Genomic DNA, 8147 nt, shown 5'->3' on the forward strand with positions numbered 1-8147 from the left:
GAGGACTTCGCGTAGGCAGGGATAAGAAATTTGTGTGGTTGAATGTGTGACTGGTAGGATAAATTGACTAAAAAGCAGTTCTAGCATTGATCGACGGCAATAATACAAGCTAGTATTTTGTTAGAAGGTCAATTTGAACCTGCATTGAGGATCCTCAAAGAAAATAAAAAGAGAAACTGGAAAAACTAAAATTAAGATGGGAAAAGGGAACGATAAATCTCTAGCTCCTGAAGGAGATGAGAGGTTCATGGCGAGTAGATTTCTTAATTGTATGCAATACATGCCGATGTGGAAGAAAAAGTATGACGTACAAGGAAAGTTGAAATGTAACAAAAGACAGAAAGTTGAAAAGTGATGAGGCTGCGACTATGTTTGTCAGGCCGGAAGACAATGAGGCCACAGTGCGCAGGCGCACTGTCCCGGCCACGGCTCCAGCCGCAGCTCAAGCAGAAGAGCAAGAGAGGCATTCCGCTCGTGTGCAAAACTTGTATACAACAACTATGCAGTGGGACAGGCATGCTGAAAAAGTGATCCAAAAAGGCAAAAGTTCTGATGTATTTCATCTAGATGATGATAATGATCTAAATGAAGATACAACGATCTTCTTCCAAAGTTCCCAAAGGGGAGAGGAAGAGTTAGAGACCAACAAGGCCGAAGGCCACCATATAATTCAAAACTCCCATCAGATTTTGACAACTGTTGGAACTGTGGGAAACGTGGACACTGGTCAAGAGAGTGTTTTAGAAAAAAAAAGCGGTGCCAGTCAAGGGGCAGAGGAAGAGGCAGAGGAAAAGTCACATTTACAGCATGACAAGCTTCCTCTCCTTTGACCCCTCATGCTAATACAGAGAAAGAAAGAATAGATGCCCATATGACAGCAAAACATGTCATTGTCAAATTATTGGAACATTTTTTGGATTATTAGAGCTCCTGTCCATGCAAGAAGTATGACAATGCTGTTTGTATGCCCAATGAAAAATGACCAGAGATCAAATTGTGTGTGTACACTAAAGTTAAAATTTGCAAATCAAGTGGTAAATAAATGCAACTTGCTTCTAGAAGATAAATGAAAAATTAGAATGTACTGTCCTCGTGTACGTGGGAGGGACTAGCTCATGATCGACCACAGGAAATGGCCACCCTGTGACGAATCATTGGTGCTGGGACCTGCCCTACGCGCGCGAGAGCTGTGCATGTGTGTTAAAATGATGAAGATTGGCTAAACTTTTAGTGTAAAGAAATTTGCTAGACTGTGGTCTATTCAATTTTCACCGCAGAACAGAAACGACTTGGAAAGATAAAAATGAGAGGAAAAGAGAGAAATGTGTTTGCGAGCAGAAATTGATCCACACTAGTGCATGTTAAGTGTCGAGCCCTCATGAGAAATTTGAAAAAAAAAAACAGACAGAACATGCTTTCAGGAATTGGAAGAAGCAAAATTGTGAATTTAAGACATTGCAATGCTACATTTAATAGGAATAATTGATTGATGGTGTTATAAAATTATACAAACTGCTATATGCGAGCTAAATCTGAGAAATTGAGTTCGTTAAATCTAAAATCAAAGAAAAATTCAGATTAATTTGCCAGTAGTTTTTATGAGTTTAGTTTTTTTTGGATGGGTGGATTGTTCTATCAGGAACCTTGAGTTGAAAATGGTATATGAATGTTGCGTGGTGAGCTTGGATGAATTGAGACCAATGTGATGGAAAGACTCCTTTTTGGAGACTGTGTGTGAGATGCAAATGAGCATTGATGAATGATTGCCTTGAATAATAGGAAAATACAGGTTGAATGGTTGAAGCTGTTGGCGACTACTATGGAAAATTAGTAGAGCGACTTTGCTGAAAGAGTGGTTTTCAGTAAGTTGAATGCTAAAATGAAAAACATAGCTTTTGGATTAATGATTAACTAGAGAAAAAACTGGAGAATCAGTAACACATGCAGAAGATGTGTGAACTGGGAAATTGAGAAGCGTTTTGGAAAGAAAGTCAAATTAAATGATGGAATCATATGTAGTAAAGAACACATTCTCCCAAAACGTTTGTCAAGGTGTGAGGCATGGGCGTTGCCAAGCCTCAGAAGGAGGGAGTGAATAGGACAGATAGTGGAAGATAGTAATAATACAACACTTTACGACATATGGATTCATATGGATTTTCTAATACATTTGGTGTCATACTGTGGTAAATTTCTATTCTGGTATCATGCAATGTATATCTCACTAGTAGCCTAAGAGTGACCAGGTCATGTTTCGGGTCAGGTTCGTGCGGGATTGTTTGGGCCGTGGTCCATGATCTCATTGGCACGAGACATCTGGTTTCCATTAACAACTGACAAGATATGCACCCGAGTGAGGAAAGGGAGGCTAACTCATAAATAATGAGGAGGTATTGGGAGTAATCTGTTGGTCCTTTCTTTAAGACCCTTCCTGGTGCAGATAGGTTAGCAACAAGAGAGATTTAGAGGTTCAACAGAAAGACAGTTAAAAGAAAACAACATTATTAATTTGGACAGTTGCAAGCTAACATGAGCATGAGAAAGAAGAGCTAAGAAGCGGGATCCAATTTGATCAGGGAGATTGGAAATTCACACCATATTCTAAGTCACATTTTTGAGCAAGCATGACACAGGTAATAACGTTTGAGAGGTCAAGACATAGATCAGGGCTAGATGTGGAACGCAGACCTCAAGTTAATTTTGAATAATGATACTGAAGACAATGTACTGTCTCATTGAATTGGAACTATAGACAGAACGTAGCTCAAAAAAGTATGATGAGTTGCAGGACTTACAATATAAAGACGAGATCGCTGTTACTAGGAGAATTTGAAGTTTGGTAAACAAACGTTACTAGCGAATTGATGGCAGCAGCTACATTTGGTTACAAGTTTGATGTCCCAGTCTGTCACTCTCAGTGCCAGGATCCCTGAAACTCGATCCCCAGACTCTGCCTGCAGCCATGGACGTCTACAAAACGGTGCCTGGCTTTGAGGCACCTTTTGCCTTTGGCAAGGACAAAGAAAGACTGTTGTTGTACTTGGAGGGGGCAAGTACACTCCGGAGGAAAGACGACATCCTCGGGGACGAGAAAAGACAGTGAGAAGTGGAGGAACTCACAATGTTGAAGAAAAAATGGACATTTGAACAATGGACTCATTCGAGAGTGATGGATGGGTTGGCTCTGAAGCAACAACAAAAGAACACCATCTTGAGAGGGTGAGGTGCGGCAAAAGATATGGACTTGAAATGTTCGACGGCCAAATCGCACTCCTTGCTGTGGCGGTGCTAAACTTTGTGGGGCTTGGGTTAAAGTGGACAGGAGCTTCATTGTGCACTGGGTTTGACAGAACTGAGGAGATTTGATAAAAATTTAATAATGCGTAGAGCTACAGAGAGAAGCATCATGGTCAGAGATTGAACAGATTGGACAAAACAAATAGGCTAAAACGGTGAGAAACAAGAGCGAGATCTGATGTTTTGGCTCATCAGGCATAAGAAGTAGAAATTGAGTTAGATACATTTTAGAATAGGACATTTGGACTAAAGTGAATTCAGTCAAGAGGAAGCTAGGTTGCTCAATGTACCTACTCAATAAAATAGTAAGTTCGTTGCACCACAGTGGAGTTTGGGTGGTCAGAAAGTTGGATACGTTAAATTTTTGACACAATCATGCATAGGAGTAGCACAAGGCGACAGTTAACAAGACAATGACTGTAATAGGGATCACTTACGACTGCACCGACATGGAAAAGTAGAAGCAAGGGAGTTGAGTAAGGGATTATATGCAGAACAGTCCGCTATACAGTTACCAATAGGAGGTTCTATCAAAAGGAGCTACATGAGAGATGTATAGAATCCCTTTGTCTGTGTTCTGTGTTCGTGCATAATCTCTGTAAAGTTGTGTCAGGCTGTTGTCGTTTGTCTGAGCCTTGGGTGCGCGCTGGTGTGTGTGCGTTTATGTGCACAACCTGTGTGGGTGCGAACGTGTTAGGAAGAATGCATTAACCACTACTGCTCTCCAGGAGGAAACTGGATGGGAGCTTTGGACATCACCGCTGTGTGCCAGAATGGGAGAGCCACTTCAAGGCGTAAGGGCTCTCCTGCCAACATGGCTGCACCATTGGACGGGACCTGCTTCATTCAGAACGGATCATGGCTTTATTTTCATTTTCTTATTGACAGCATTCTGGTCGCCTAAGGCAGAGGGACCGTGTGAGACTTTTCCTGCGATTTAACATCGGCCAGCAGGTTTTTAGATCACACAATAAGTTTGAACTGGAGTATTGAGGGAAAACCTCATCTTCGCTGGAAGTTATTGCTATCATTGGTTGTTTTTGTCATGTTTCACCCTACACGTTCCCCAGCCCGTCCGCTGTCATCTCAGTTTTTTTTTGATCTTTTTTATTATTGTTTTTATTATTTTTGCTATTCTTCTTTATATTTTCTTCCTTGTGTTTAAATGATCGGGTTCGCATAATCATATGATAAAACAGGAGGGATATGTCAGGGTTTTCCAAACTATCTTGATCTATGATTATGTTGGAATGTATGTAACCGGTAATAAATAACTTAGGTAGATTAGTTTTATGTTTACGTTGGTATGTAACCGGTAATAAACCACCTAGCTCTGTCCCATCCTAAACAATGTCGTAAAACATCCCCTGCTCTGTTTATCTAGAGGTCAAGAGCTTTAACTTGTTTATTCAGTCTACTGTCACCCCCACCCTTTTCCTCTTAATAAAGATGCTCTTGTGGGAAGGGAGAGTCAGACTTCATTCGACCATCGCTGTAAGCACAGCGACGAGTGAACTCTCCGCCTGCAGGTGTCTAAAATTACTTGCTTGACTCCTGTGTGGTTCTTGCAAAATAAGTTAGAGTGAGCACCATCCTAACAGTTAATGTTACGCAATAGTGTTTTACTCTGGAACAATGTGACATGATAATGTGCTAACATCCATGCCCAATCGTGGGCGTCATCCACTAGTAAATGCATATACAGTAATCCCTCATTTATCGCGGATAATAAGTGAAATCCGTGAAGTACGGTCACCCTCTCATCTGTAATCTTTTTTTTTTATCTGTACATTTTGTGTGTCAATAAATGTACATGAAACCATTTAAGTGCATATTTTATTATTAGAATATTAATGAATTGTTTCAAACATGTAAATACATTAATAGTATAAATAACATACAGAAAAGTTTGTATAAATATTGAAACTATAAATATTATACGTGTGTGCGTGTAACATATTAACAAGTAGTACTGGGCAGGCTACCAAGTTAGCGGAAAGATGCTAATTCGCGATCGTGCTAAAACGCGAAAACCGACCTCTAAAGGAATTTAAACGAACATTTGGAGCAATACTACATTGTCCTGAAGGTGAGACACATGTGATCGTTGATTTCTCGTTAGGAGACCCACTTACATCGTCAATGACTCCTGTAACCGACATATGTACACGAACGTAAAACAGAAAGTGGTATCGCCTGAAAACGGCCTTCAAAATAAATCACCCTACCTCAAATCAAAGCACGGCTGGATAACATAAATAACTTGGAGAATTCTTAACACATACTGTAAATATGTTTTTAGAACAACTTTTATTATTATAATTTTTTATAACAAGGTACAAGTGTACATACTGTAAATATGTTTTTAGAACTCTTTTATTATAACAATTTTCTATAACAAGGTACAACACTGTAAATATGTTTTTAGAAGTCTTACTATTATTATTATTAAAGAAAATTATGAAAAGGTACAAGTGTACGCACTGCAATTGCGTGGGCACTCCTTGCCTTCTGCTGTTGTGTGGGCAAGTTTTGTGCCATAATTCCTCAATTTAGAAGTTTTATTTGGACTTTTAAATATTTTTTTAATTTTGAAAGAAAAAAAAAACGCAATGTAGTGAAACCGCGATAGACGAACCGCGATGAATTACTGTATATGTTTAGATTCTCCGCAAGGTTGAGCGTATATGCAATACGTATAATGAAGGAATGGGGTCGAAATACAAAAAGTCCTGCCTAGCTACAAAAACAGATAATCTCAAACCTCATTGAATGAAGTACATAAACAGAAGTATATTCACATATTAAATCAATAAAAGAAACATTTTAAGCATAAAATTATACCTACACACCAAATCAATAAAGAAGACATAACTAGACATTTTTGATAGGTGGTAATGACAAAGGTTTTTATAACTTGATGATCTGATATATATTTCTGAGCACTTTGAAATAACAAATGTTTTTTGATATATTGCCTGAATAGCTTAATGACCCTTAAGGAACTGTTTAATGCATGCCTGATGATTCTCTAAATCACGGACACTGCCAAAGTCGTCTAAAAATGTTCAGTACTTGATTGTATCTTATTTTTGACTAATGCTAGACGCCAGTTTTTGTTCTGGACAGAGGTAAATATTTTGCCTATCAAAGAAAAGATATGGTTGGAAGCATGATTAAACTAAGAATATGATGACGTAAGCAAGTACATGGAGTATCAAAAGAACAAACAAACAAAAACATGGTAAGTGGTGAGAACAAACTTTGCATAGTCAGGGAACATTAATAGATTGATGATGTCACAGCCAAAAGCTCACATAATTCCGTACAAAATGACAAAATTGAAAGAATGATGAATGGATGAGGTGCGACAGTGTATGTGTAAGAATGGAGCAGAATGTTTACAGGAAGGTCACTTGTTGATAAAACTAGCAGGTGCCAGAGGGAGACAGCCAAGGACTCGGCCAAAGATGATTGCCAAGGCCGAAAGACGGGATGGAAGACAACAGCCCCCACACACCGAATCGCCCATAACCAGCACCCACTCCCAAGGAATCAAACTCTACTGCGAACTTGCCCCACTCCAAAGACTCATCACCCATCAAACTCGGCCCACACCGGCATGTGCAACTGAATATAAGCTGACCAAAGAACCTTGAACGTTGCCTTTTCTGAATGGAGACTTTCTGCTCTTGAAAGGCCCAGCGCTGTATTGTACTTTCCTGAAAACAGAGCTTTCTTAACAAGAATTGTGATTGAACTCAACCAACCTGTGTAAGTCTAATTTCTGCTTCAGTGTCTTAGCATTTTCCTAAATCTGAAGAAATCAAACGAGCACGCAGTGAGTAAATTGGATAACAGGTGGTTGGCAATGGCTTTTGCCGTGAGGCGCAGATAGCGCGCTCCCTAAATTGTGGACAAAATCCAACAAATGGTTACCATCCGACGTGATTTCTTCAGAAGGGAAAGTGCATGCTCCAGGAAGGATTCTTCCTTCTCCGCTCTTGCTCAACAATATTGCAGTCCGATCAACACAAAAGGTAAGGGGAAAAATATACCTTTTTTTTTTTCAATAAAGTCTCCCAGTTCAGCAATGATGTGGAGTGAAAGCGGAGTAAAATTAAAATTCAAAATGTTTAGCTCTGTGTTCAAGAATGGTGGTTGTATATACATTTATGCTTGTATGGGAACTGGTGAAAATGTGACATCTTGTGGAAAAGAAAAGGAGAAAGGTGGTGAGGACTTCGTCTGATCAGCGAAGGAAACTCACACCATGGAGAACCTGTGGGGTGCCAGTGACTAGCATATGGGCACCGGAGTGGCCTCAATAGTAGACGCTTAGACTTTGTACTATTGCCTAAGGTCAGGGTCGATTGGATCGGCCAGGCCACCAATACAAGTCGGGGACTCGTGAAAAAAAAAAAAAAAAAGGTGAAGGCATCGCGGATATAGCAGCATGGATGCCTGGCGACCTCAATAGTCGACCTTAGAGACTTATATTGTTGTCTAGGGCGAAGGGTAACTGGGTTAACCAGGTCGCTACATAATTGTTGAAGTGTGTCTATGATGATATTGTGTGGAAAACAGGCTTGGCTGTGAGATGGAACAGCGACGCAGCTGGAGAAGTGAGTGATTAGTTGTGGTGGTGCTGTTCATGGGGTGGAAGTGATGATTTGTGGTTCATGAAGATCAATAAGTTGATTTGTATAAAATTGTTGATTTTTATCTGGCATCTGAGTTGGAGTCAGAAAAATGGCTGAACAAGAATTTGATAAAGAATGTATATATATAATTAGCATGAAGGTTATATCCGATTGTGTGGTGGGGGTTATACCAGGGGTGTCCAAACT

Source organism: Syngnathus typhle, linkage group LG16 (assembly GCF_033458585.1).
Source record: "Syngnathus typhle isolate RoL2023-S1 ecotype Sweden linkage group LG16, RoL_Styp_1.0, whole genome shotgun sequence".
NCBI classification, from domain to species: domain Eukaryota; kingdom Metazoa; phylum Chordata; class Actinopteri; order Syngnathiformes; family Syngnathidae; genus Syngnathus; species Syngnathus typhle.